This window comes from Globicephala melas, chromosome 17 (genome assembly GCF_963455315.2).
Source record: "Globicephala melas chromosome 17, mGloMel1.2, whole genome shotgun sequence".
NCBI lineage: Eukaryota > Metazoa > Chordata > Mammalia > Artiodactyla > Delphinidae > Globicephala > Globicephala melas.
Window position 1 is genome coordinate 3,846,161 of NC_083330.1, and position 12,009 is coordinate 3,858,169.

The 12,009-nt window shown below is 43.7% G+C and overlaps 1 pseudogene; it reads left to right on the forward strand.

Moving 5' to 3' along the window:
• Positions 1-12,009, forward strand: part of LOC138842403 (lipoxygenase homology domain-containing protein 1-like) — a 73,162-nt pseudogene that overhangs the window by 45,348 nt on the left and 15,805 nt on the right.

Sequence of the window (12,009 nt, forward strand, 5' to 3'; positions counted from 1 at the left end):
ATACTAGAACTTGAGGATAATAGTGTAGAGACTCTGGATTGTGTTCTATACCTCTGAAGAATGGTGAGTTTTGTTAAATTACTGGTGGATCACCTTGAGCTTGTAGAGGTTTGTTTTTGTGCCTTGTTTGGGCAGGTATATCTCAGTTTTATCCTTAGCCTCGGGAGAATCTCTCTAGTAAAGAGATGTCGTCTTCACTTCTAATGCGTGGCACTTTCAGGGATTCACTGGAAAGCCCTAGGTGTTCACCAGGCTCTTATCACTTGCTGGGACTCAGACTCTAAAGTCTCTCCCTGTGGCCAGCAGCAGCTGCAACTGCCACTCTTCTTTCAGCTTCTGACTGTTGTTTTCTCTCCAAGCTCCTTGGAGTCTTAGCTGCCATGCATAGTGCAGCGCTTGGTCTAGAATTGGATTGGAATTTGTATGCATATTTGGGAATCACCTTTTTGTTTCCACCCTACTAGGACTTCCCCTCCCAATTTCCAGCTACACTGGCAGTCCCAAATTCAATCTGCTCACTCTTCAACAGATTATTCTATGGCTTTCTCCTTGAGTTCTACCCTCTTTATGCCTTATAGACTTGGAAATGACTTCAGGGGAAAAGCCATGCTAATCTAGATTTTGCCCACTTTCAAGGGTAAGGTCTTTTTTTTTGCCATGATTTCAAGGTCAAATCCCCTCTTTTTCTGGCTACTTTGGTTGTTTCCCAGGGCTTTTAGACAGTTATTTTATCCAGAGTTTGTCATGGTTATTGCTAGAGGACTAGGTCAATACAAGCTACTCTGTCATTGATTAAACTGGAATTGGAATTGATCACAATCTGTTTATATTTGTCCAAGATATATCAAGATTTATGAGAATATCTGGAAAAAATACCTCTGCTATGTTAGAATAAATCAAAGATTCATACTATGGGACATTGGTTTTATCCTTTATCATACCACTCCTTATAAAGATATCAGGTTTTGTTTCCCAGTGCGTTCACTATCAAAAATTTAGATGACATAATATGGTAAAAGCCATGTTTTCATTCATTTGGACAGCATTAATTGGATTACAAATTATTACTGAGTTTAATAAAAAGCAACAAACATGTCAAAGTATGACTAAGACTTTTTCCTGGTTACTGGGGCTCAGATACCTACCACAAGTACGTCATAACAAGTCATTATAACTTTCCATATTATCATCAGATTTTTTCATCCACCAAAATATTTATAGAAATCAAAGAATATGAAGGCAACACATGAAAATAAAAAATAATTAAATTATTTATTCAGAAAATGTTTATAACCACCCATTCCATGCCAAATGCTGTGTAAATACTAAGGATACAGAAAAGAAGACAGAACTCAGGTCCTCAAAGAGTTCAGAGTCCAGTGGGGGAGATAGCAAAGTAAGTCAACAACCAGAAGAGACCAAAGATTGAAGTTTGTCAAGGTTTATGAAGAAATTGAGAGTACAGTGTGTAATGTACCCAGAATTAGTTTAGGGCTAGTGGCTCCCAAATCTTTAGAGACATCACTGGGTAATCAGGTGTGTGAGAAGCTGTTCTCTCTGAAAGTTAAGATCAGACCCAGGGACTGGGGACTGGGAATGGGGGAAAACCTAGTAGAATCTGAGATCACTAGGTTCCTTAAGCTTTTAAGATTGGTGAGAGAAGAGCTTTTGAACTTAACTTAGAATAATACATACGGCATTCTTCAATTCAGAGACTCCTGTCTAGTTTCAGAAGGAGGTCTGAACATTCTAGGACCCAAATGTTTCCCCTTTAAAATCTAAATATCACTTATTAAGCTGGGAAAAGTTTCTTTTACACTTCTTTGAAGAGGAATGACATGGTTGGTGGATTGAAAAGGCCGGGGGGCAGGACCCCTAGGAAAGTGCATACCAATGGCAGCCTATGAAAAATGAGGAAGGAGTATCCTGCTTCCTGTCCTTTGAAGGGTACCCTGGAGCTGATTTATATCAAGAATGTTTACCCAGGATGTGTGTAGGAGAACAGCATCTTGTTTTCATTTTCATGTTGTATGACGTAACAAAGTGTCTATGTTTATAGTTGCTCTGTGGATTTTGTGAGGGCTTTTTCGGAGGTGTTGCTTCCTCTAAAAAATTCACCCTAATACTTTTCAGTGTTTCTAACGTATTAGAACTCAAGTTTCCAGTCTACACATCCACATTCCTGTCCTGAGCTTTCAAGCCATAATATTCATTTGAAGGGCAATAAATACGTAAAATGAGCCATCCTCTTTGAATTGAGAAATTGAGTTAAGATGAAACACCCCAGATGGGATTTTAGTGATCACAAAGTTAATTTACGTTCCATTATGTTTTTCCAAAACGTGAACGCCTTCTTAAACAAGAATACAGGCTTTGCACAACATGAAATTGGCTTCTAGAATAGATTTTAAGTTTAAAAAAATAACTTATTTACTGTTTATTGAGAAAATACTGAAGTTCTGCATGAAGAGATTTAGTGTCTCCAAATTAGAAAAATCCAAGTGAGCATTACATGTGCAAAAATGGCTGGATTAAGAGCTACATCTGAAAGTTGATACCTGAAGAGGGAATATTTTTTCCATAAACTTTTTGTGTGACTCTTCCTGGATCCACTAGGCATGTTGTTTTCCTTGAAAATATAGGCTATTCCTTCATAATTCTGTATCTGACCATTCTCTCACATGCTATGCAACTTTTAGTGTAAAAGGCCTCCTCTTTGAAAATGTAAGATATGCATTGTATTATGGAAGTTGAAAAAGGAGTGTATTTTATTCAAGTTGATTTTTCAACTTTGAGAATCTTTTCTGCTATTTTTTGCATGGACATTTCCATTTTTGTTCACAAATGAAAACATCCTTTCTTGTGATAATCCTGAGATTCTTTCTTGAGTAGCCCTCAAATTATTGCCTAATTTTCCCAGCTTTTTCAATCCCATGAGCTCCAAGAATAGGATCATGGTGGTCCGAACCCAAGATGTCAGTTCAAACCCTCCTGCTTATTCTTTAGAGAACTCTTCAAACCTCTCTACCCTGCTGTCTGTCCCTAGACCTGTATGGGTTGACACTCTACGAATTACAAAGCATTTTCACAAGATTATCTATTTTGGTCCTTTTTACAAATAGGAACTTGATGGTCAGGGATGTTGGTGGCATGAGAAGACTCAGCCTCCAGCCTGTTTTCCCCTGACAAGCTCCATGCTTCTCCTCTCGGGCTCTGCTTCCCAGAACTGGACTCTGATCCTACACGGCAGAGACAACCCTCCTTGGAGCCCCTGGTGATGCTGCTGGCTGGCAAGCACACCAGATAGACAGGACTGATCTCCTTTGGTTTATCTCCTCCTCCCATCTGAATGCCCAGCGCAGGGCTGGAGGGTCAAAGGCACTGGAAAAACTGCTTGTAGAATTAAAGCAAATGGTGTTTAGTTTTCTTCTCCCCATTGTATTCGTCACTGAATTCCTTCTAATCCCCCTTTACTACTACTAATAATTATTATTTTCCTTAGACCACCAGTGTTCATTGAGGATATAATATGTGTTAATTTGTCCAGTTTTTGCTAATTAATCTGTCACTTACTCTCATAACCTCCCAGCAAAGTGATTCTTAATACCCCATTTTGTAGATGAGGAAACTGAAGTTTAGAGAGAAGACGTAGCTTGCCCCCAAATCCCAGTGTCAGAAGGTCGTACTGCCTGCTTTGCACACGGTGCGTCTGATCCAAAGCCGGTGCCCTCAGGTCTCATGCTAGACGCTGCCTCGGCCCCCCACCCCCTCCCCCAAGTAGAGGCCACCATGCCTGCTCCAGGTTCATTTCTCAGCAGCAGCATCTACCTTTGTGAAGTACCTGTTCGTATCTGAAAGCATACTAGATTCTGTTCAAATAGAATACAACTTAGAATTTAAAAATTTCAGGAACAGTGACCATTTCTACCCTGCTTGGTTTTGCTTGTGCCGTTTCCTGTCTCCTGCCCTCCTTCATGGGCTTGCTTATTCCTCAAAGTCCAGGGCCCTCCCTGCCTGTCCCCCGTGCACTGACTCACCCCATCACACTCTTCTTGGGCCTCTGCTTTGCTTGCGTCTCTTTGAATGCAGTGAATTAGTGTCTCACATCTCTGTCTTCGTACGTGGGTTGTGAGAGCCCTGGTTTTTTTCATGTGTATATACTTGCTTAGGGCAGTGTTAGTATGTAATAAGAACTTCTTAAATGTTTACATGGTTTAATCTACTTGGTGCACATTTAAAATGTTCTTGGAGTAGTGTATATAATAAACAGAATTATCAACAAATGTGGGTATACAGAGTGCTTTACTTTTGTCCTTAAATTCAGTGTATACTTAACCCTCTTTTTTTCTTTAACATCTTTATTGGAGTGTAATTGCTTTGCAATGGTGTGTTAGTTTCTGCTTTATAACAAAGTGAATGAGCTATACGTATACATATATCCCCATATCCCCTCCCTCTTGCGTCTCCCTCCCACCCTCCCTATCCCACCCCTCTAGCTGGTCACAAAGCACCGAGCTGATCTCCCTGTGCTATGCGGCTGCTTCCCACTAGCTACCTATTTTATGTTTGGCATCCTTTTTTTGGTTAATAATTCCAAGTACCCAAATCAGACATTCTCAGACAGCAATTTTTAAAAATCTTCATGTTCTGGCTATGTAGTGGGAGTTCACTGATATTATTGCAATTTTCAAAATGTGACATTAGAGCGATGGGAATGGACTATATGTGCACTTCTCTTCTGCCTTTCTCTCTCTGACCCCGTATCTCAGTCCCGAAAACCGTTTTATTTTTATCTGGGACTATCTTATTCTTTTATTAGATTATTTTATTCTTCAGATCTAACTACTGAAATAACTAGTATATATCAATAATTTCAAAAAAACACTTACTTTGCAAAATAGTAGTTGCTAAAAAATGATATAATGAAAGCTAGTTGGATTTAATCTGTTGGTTTGTTTGTGGTCAATGGATTCTTGTTTCACCATATGAAACAGTATTTCATGGTGTCACAAGTTACTAGTTCTCATGGAAATCAGTAAGGAGTATGTGGGGCAGAAGTAGCCACTGAGTTCGAAATTGGATATGAACTTGCAATTTGAAAAATCAAATTGGAGATGTAGGAAGTTTTATTTCCTTTTTTTCTTTTGTGCTGCAGTTTAATCTTAAAGATATTGGCGAAATGTATAAAACACGTATTGGAATGACAACAGCGGAAAGGGTCCCAGGTAGTATCTGGAAGAAATTAGGCTTGAAAATATAGACACATGTGAGCTGTTGTGTCTACCTGTTGATTCCTGGATAGCTGAGAATGAAAATGGTGCAATACATGGAAGGAAATGCCCATTGTGAGAACTAACAAAGCACCCTTGCCAGGTATAGAATTTCATTTCCTTTGTGATGTGTATTAAAAATTTAAATAATTGAGATTAGTTGGGACACAGGTCAGCAATCTTCTTCTGTAGCTGGCCAAACACTAAATATTATGCTTTGGGGGCCATGAAGTCTCTCAAAACTATTCAACTTTGCCAGTTAGTGAGACACTGCTATAGATAATACATAAACTAATGGAATGGCTGTGTTCCAATAAAACTTTATTTGTGGACACTGAATTTGGAATTTTATATAATACTATTTGTCAAGGAATAGTATTCTGCTTTTGATTTTTTTGTTTTATTGTTTTTTTGACCATTAAGGAACAGTAACAAGCACTTTTAGCTCCTGGATTATGTGGACACAGGTGCTGGCAGATTTGGCCCAGAGGCCGTAGTTTGCTTCTGCCTGACTTAGAGCATTAGGGCTTTGGGATTGACACTTGTCTGGCTGCTCAGAAGGGAAAATGTCCACAGAAAGAGGTATGCATGTCGTCAGCTCATCTTTCTGTGAACTCTTTTGCTAGCCATTTAAATGTGACTTTCTTTTTGGCTATAGCATGTTACCAAATGTTAGCAATCATGAACTTAGAAGCACCTGAATTCATTTACTAAGTTTTTGTTTTTATTTTTGCCCAAAAGTGAACTCATACATGGCCTTACTTTTCTCTCTATGCATTTCCTGTGTCTCTGATAACCACCCTGTTACTGCTGCCACCACTGTAGTAAAATTGTTCTCTCAATGGATACCGATGGCCTCTTTGTTTAAATGCCCCTGTGTGTACGTGTTTGCGTGCATGCACACGTTTCCTCTGTGTCCCAGACCCCTCGTGTGAAGAGGCAGAGATTTCTGGAGCCTCTGGAAGCAGACGCACTGGGTGAGTCTGGGCGTGGCCATGTGTTTATAGCCTCGTCACCCTGGGCAACCTTCTTAGCCTCCCTTGGCCAACATTGCCTTATCTATAAAACGGGGATAAAGATAGTGTCTGTGTCATAGGCTTGCTTTGAGTCTGAGCTAATGCACTTAGTCTTTAGGATAATGTACTTCGGGTACTTAGCTCCTGGCACATCGTAATCAACGCGATAAACACTCGCTATTACCGTCACTACCATTAAATCTCTCTCCAGCCCTGACTTCCATCATGTGATACCACCCTAGCTCTGTTTCCTCTGATCTTTTTCTGTTTTTATCACCGGCCCCACCTGGTCCTTGTCCCTTGAACACGCAGATTGAGCTGCTGCGTTCCTCCGTGCCTGCTGAGCCTCTCCCCAGCTTCTGAGGGGTTCACTCTGCATAGAGGAGAGCCAACTTCCACCCTCAGCTCTGTCCTCTCTCCTACCCAGAGCCCCAGCATCCCATTAAGTGACTCAGTGTCTCGTCATTTTTAATACCCACTCATGGTCTGTTCATTCAACCATTCCACACGCAAAGGTAAGCCCACGTACCAACAGTTATTAGGTGCCTAGTGTGTGCCAGGAGTAGTGAGCACCGTGCAGACAGGGCTCCTGATCCCACATTTGCTCAGTTTTCACGGCTCTCGTTAGCATCTTCAGTCTAACGACCCCCCTCCTCTCCCCTCCCATCAGTTGCTTGTTTTCTGCTTCCCTCGGAAGGCTTGGCTCCGAGGATCACGGGTGCTTGGAAGCCATCACTTGCCCCTCCGCCTCAGCCTGTTTCCTCTACATGTATGTGGGGAGTCTACCCTCCCCATGGGCTTCCTGTGAAGTAGCTGCATCTCCCGCAGGACCTCTACGTGTTAGCATGACGCATGGGCCGTGTGCCATAGAAATACTTGGTTAATTCAGATATGGTGAGAAAGATTTAGGGTAAGACCAGGTTAATGAATGGAGAAATGTTTTATAATAGTAATTCTTTTTTTTTTTTTTTTGCGGTACGCGGGCCTCTCACTGTTGTGGCCTCTCCCGTTGCGGAGCACAGGCTCCGGACGCGCAGGCCCAGCGGCCATGGCTCACGGGCCCAGCCGCTCCACGGCACGTGGGATCTTCCCGGACCGGAGCACGAACCCGTGTCCCGTGCCTCGGCAGGCGGACTCTCAACCACTGCGCCACCAGGGAAGCCCAATAGTAATTCTTTTTGTATATATTTTGACAGTTTGCAAAAGTGCTTTTTCATATAAAATCTCATTCAATACATACAGCTCGAGATCCTAATGGCTTTAGTTGTTCGCAGTCATGTGAGGATAGCAGTGGTGTCCAGGGATGTCCAGAAGTCTGAAGTGGAAATGACAGAAGGCTCCTAAGAAATGTAGACTCCTGGTGTTCACCCTTCATCATCCTAGGACCTATCTAAACTATTCACCCAGTTGCTAACGTTCGTCAAGAATCCATTCTGCTCTTTAAAAGCGATGTATAGAAGAATTTTGAAATCCATAGTACCAATAAGAAGGAGAAGAAATCTTATTGGTTTGTTTTATTTGTTATTTCTCAATCTGCAGTGCTTTAAAAGGCTGCATTATTTTAAAATGAACTTTATTTAAACTCTATTAGGCAACCATTTTGAATTTTTTCCAGTTGCGTCCTAGTTGACATATTTGCACAATTTTTACATGTAGAAAAATGTGGAAGGCAGTTGTATGGGTTTTTTAAAAATCCAGGATACAAAAGAAACGTCATTGTGCTTTACATGAACTATTGATTTGGGGTTCATTTAACTTGAGCAGCAATAAAGGCTCGGCAGGCCTCCCCTGCATCTTTCTGTTCATCCTTTCCCCAGACTAGCTAACGAAACTTCTCCATTAGTATTTCCCATTTACAGCGGTCATTTCTTAGCTGAAACACACCAACCATTTCTTAAGACATTTTCTCCTACAAAATAATACAAGGTAATACATGATACCTCGCTCTAATCTCAGCCAGACTTCTCATTTTTCTCCGGTTCTGACAAACAGTCCAGGTTCCCCTTTCCCAGACTGAGTATTTGTTCATTTAGGAGAAAATCATTAAAATAAGAAAGTGAGAAAATAATGACACCTCAATGTTGAGGCATTAAGTAGGGATCAAAATGTCCTGGTGAGCACGGAGCAGTCTGGGGTGCTGTCTCCCCTTTGGAAAATCATGTTGGTGCCACGGAGAGGTTCATTTGCTCTTCCTGTGACATCACGGGAAGCCACAGCAGATCCAAACCACTGAATCGCTGCTTCTCCGGTTTGGATTTGGAAGGAGGAGTAAGGAGGGGTTGACCTTCAATATTTTAAAATTGTTCGTCTGTCAAAACATTTTGAAGCTGGCTTCGGGAAGAACACAAAGGGGGATGTGGAGGAATTTTTGTTTTAATTAAGCTATTAACACGTCGGGTTGCTAGGCTGCATAGAGTCCTAGGGACCCACTGGAGGTTAATATACATATTTTTAATTTGGTAGCACGAAATAGTGCTTTCCCTTGCATTTGGCCCTTACACTCCGAGCCAATTAATATTGTGACTTTGCCTCATCTTTTCAAAAGATTGCTGGAATGTTTTCAAAAAGAAAAGGATTCTGAGACGATTAGACTCTAAATCATCACCCTTTGGGGGCCTGAGCTAGGTTGCTGATGGAATCAGTGATCTCCTCCTGGATGTGAGCCCTGGCGAGTGGAACTCCTTCACACATGCGGCATCCACACCTTCCTGCTAGGTGTTCCCGTCTGTGGTTCGTGGGGAAAGGCCCTGGGAGCTGCTGTTGGCCCTCAGTTGGCTGTCCTGCAGGATCTGTAGTCAGTGGCCTGGCAGGGATGCCCGGAGCTGATAAGGTTGCCGGCTCAGCTCTCAGCAGCCTGCTCACGTTCTGGCTCCGGGTTTTCTCCACACGAGATGGATGGTAACGGCAGATGAGCTTTGGGGCCACATCTGGGGCCGAAGAAATGGTTGATGCTAGGTTTTGGCAAGTGCACACGAGGTGTGCTTAGTGGTTTCCTTCAAATCAAGAAATAACTGTGAGAGAATGTAAGAAAGTACCACCGTAATAATGTGTCTGCTTCAAAATATTTGTGTTTATCAGACTTTAAGTAGTGAGAAAGTGTCTTTCCAAAATGCTTACTGACAACCTAGAGCCAGTTTTAGATGAGAACGGCTGAGCTAAGATAAGTTTAAAAAATAAGCAAGCTTTCCTTAATGCTTTAACCTTTATCCCAATACCCGTATTCAAGGGGAAAATGTGGGCTTCAGAGAGAGACAGATCCTTTCATTAGGGAGACAGCTGCAGCTCAGAGAAGCAGAGTGTGGCCTCAAATCCTGGTCTCAGTCTGGGGCAGATGACACAGGTTTTCTGAGTGTCAGTTACTTTGTCTGTGAAGTGGGGCTGATACCTATACTAGAGTGATCTCTGTGACATTGGCCATCCCACCCAGGGCACATTTGCGAGAGAAGAAGGGCTCCGTTAATCATTGCGCCCAGACAACAGATGTCGGTTGGGACCATTGCAGACAAACCGGGGAGTGGTCACTGCGTGGGGCTTCCATCAGGAGGAGTGAGAGAGTGACCGCAGTGCTGTCACCTGGGTGGCACTCAGCACTAAATTGGTTCCTTGGTCCTCTGCCTGAGACTTGTCTCTCGTCCTGCTTCCTTCCTACTGCTTGGCTGGTGTCATGATGGGAGGACAAACACAAAGAACAGCTCGGGTAGAGGGCAGGCTCTTCTCAGCCCCACAGCCAGAGGGGCCCTCGGAGAATGTCAATCAGATTCTGGCACTCTTTTGCTTACTACGTCCCAAAGGTTTCCCAACTTGCTAAGAGTAAAAGCCCAAGTCATCACCACCTCATACCAGTCCTTCCCTGGCTCCCCCAGATCCAGCCTCAGCGCTTCCCAATGTCGCCAGGCCTCAGCCCTTCTGCTACATCCGCTGTCCCCTGCCTCCCCGGCCTCTGCACGGACAGTTCCTTCACCCTCCATCAGGTCTTTGGTCCAGGGGCCTTCTCAGTTAGAAAATCCATCCCTCCCTTACCCTGGCATTTCTTTTCTTTTTTCAGCAGTAAGATAAAAAATTTCAACCATGGGGATTCAGCCCCGAACCGCCAACATATATGGTCTCGGACCACAAACCTTCAGGGCAGATGGAGGTGTCTGCACGTGCTTGATGCTGAATCTCATTTACCATCTGTGTCTGAGCTCTGATTCTTTTGGGCAGTTTGTATCAACACGATCACGCCATGATGAGTGCTGAGAAAGCTTAATTCTTGGTGACCTGCAAGAAAGCCCTGCAACAGTCCATTAGTTATATCCAATTAGAGATTCAGCCGAGGGCTTCCTCTTAGTGACGCTGAGTTGTGCTGCCTGCGTAGGCTTCCTGGTGCCAGGGGTTACACTCCCCAGGCGGTGCCAGCAGGCTCAGGGCTCACCGGGCCCTCCCCCCGCACCCCTCCCCCTGCCCCTCTGCAGAGGGGCGGGCCCCACAAGATCCTGCAAGGGCAATGTTACGCAGTGTTACCTGGGAATATTTGAGCATTGTGGCTGAAAAGACGGTACTGGGGAAGTTCCCCAAACATAAACAACTACATCTCTTTTTCCGGATTGAGAACGTGTTCAGACAAAAACCCCCAAAGCTGACATTTGCTAAACACATTGTGTGCACTTTGACAGGAAGATGAGGACTCACCTGTAAGGTTCATGGCTCTTTAGCCTTTTCCTTAGGCTCTGGGATTTCTTGTTTATGTCAGCCAAGGTTGGTAGGGCCTGAAATGTGTCAAGAGTTTGTCTCCCAGGATGGAGGAAAGGGCACTGAGAGGTCATGTCCCCAGGTCACCTGCCGGCTGGAGAGATTTAGGAGACGGGCTGGCCCAGAGATTCTTTGGTACCCCATCTCTAAATTGGGGAGCTAAGTATTTAGAAGGGCCTGGGTGGAGAATCTTTCAGTTAGGGCCGTACTTAGGATTTAAGGTCCCATGAGTTTCATTGGAGTATCACTGAGTTTGCCCCCAACTCAGGGCGTGTGTGTGTGTGTGTGTGTGTGTGTGTGTGTGTGTCTGCCCACAGACATTTGCACAGAGGCACGTCTCTCTAGGGGAGGTCCCATAGGTCATTTCCCAATGAAAATTTGAACAGTATACCCCCAGTGGAGAAGGGAAATCTGCAACCTTAAGGACACAGCAGGAAGAATGATACATTTATGTGACTCTATCATTTATTTGATAAACGGAGAATTTTGTTGCAGCAGATTGAGAACTCTTGGAGTTTTAGACCAACAGGGAATGAATTACACCAATGGGCCATCTGCATAAAGAAGATGAGGAGGCCTTTGCCATGCGCTCGCTTGGCAGTAGCGTGGGGGGTTTGACAATGCTAGTTCTCTGCCCCCCTTTGTTCCTCAGTCACTGGGGGGTGCGGGTGCTCCTTGGAGAGGGTCAGAGTCTGGGAAACCAAACCCTGTTGTCCACTCCTACTGGCACATATAGATGTAAGATTAGGAGGCAAAGCCAAAGAGCCCAAAGCCAGGTGGACCCTGAAATAAACTGGGAATAAGAGCAAAGTTGGGTGCAAAAGGAGCCTGGGAAAGTAGGCTCTGTTTAAGGCACAGATCTGCGTGAAGAGCAGCCACAGCACTTTCTAGATGATTCACACTTGAGCAGTGCTTTGGGCAACCAGCAGGAGCAGGGCACAACACTTACTGATGGATGGGTGGATGGATGGATGGGTGGATGGATGGATGGG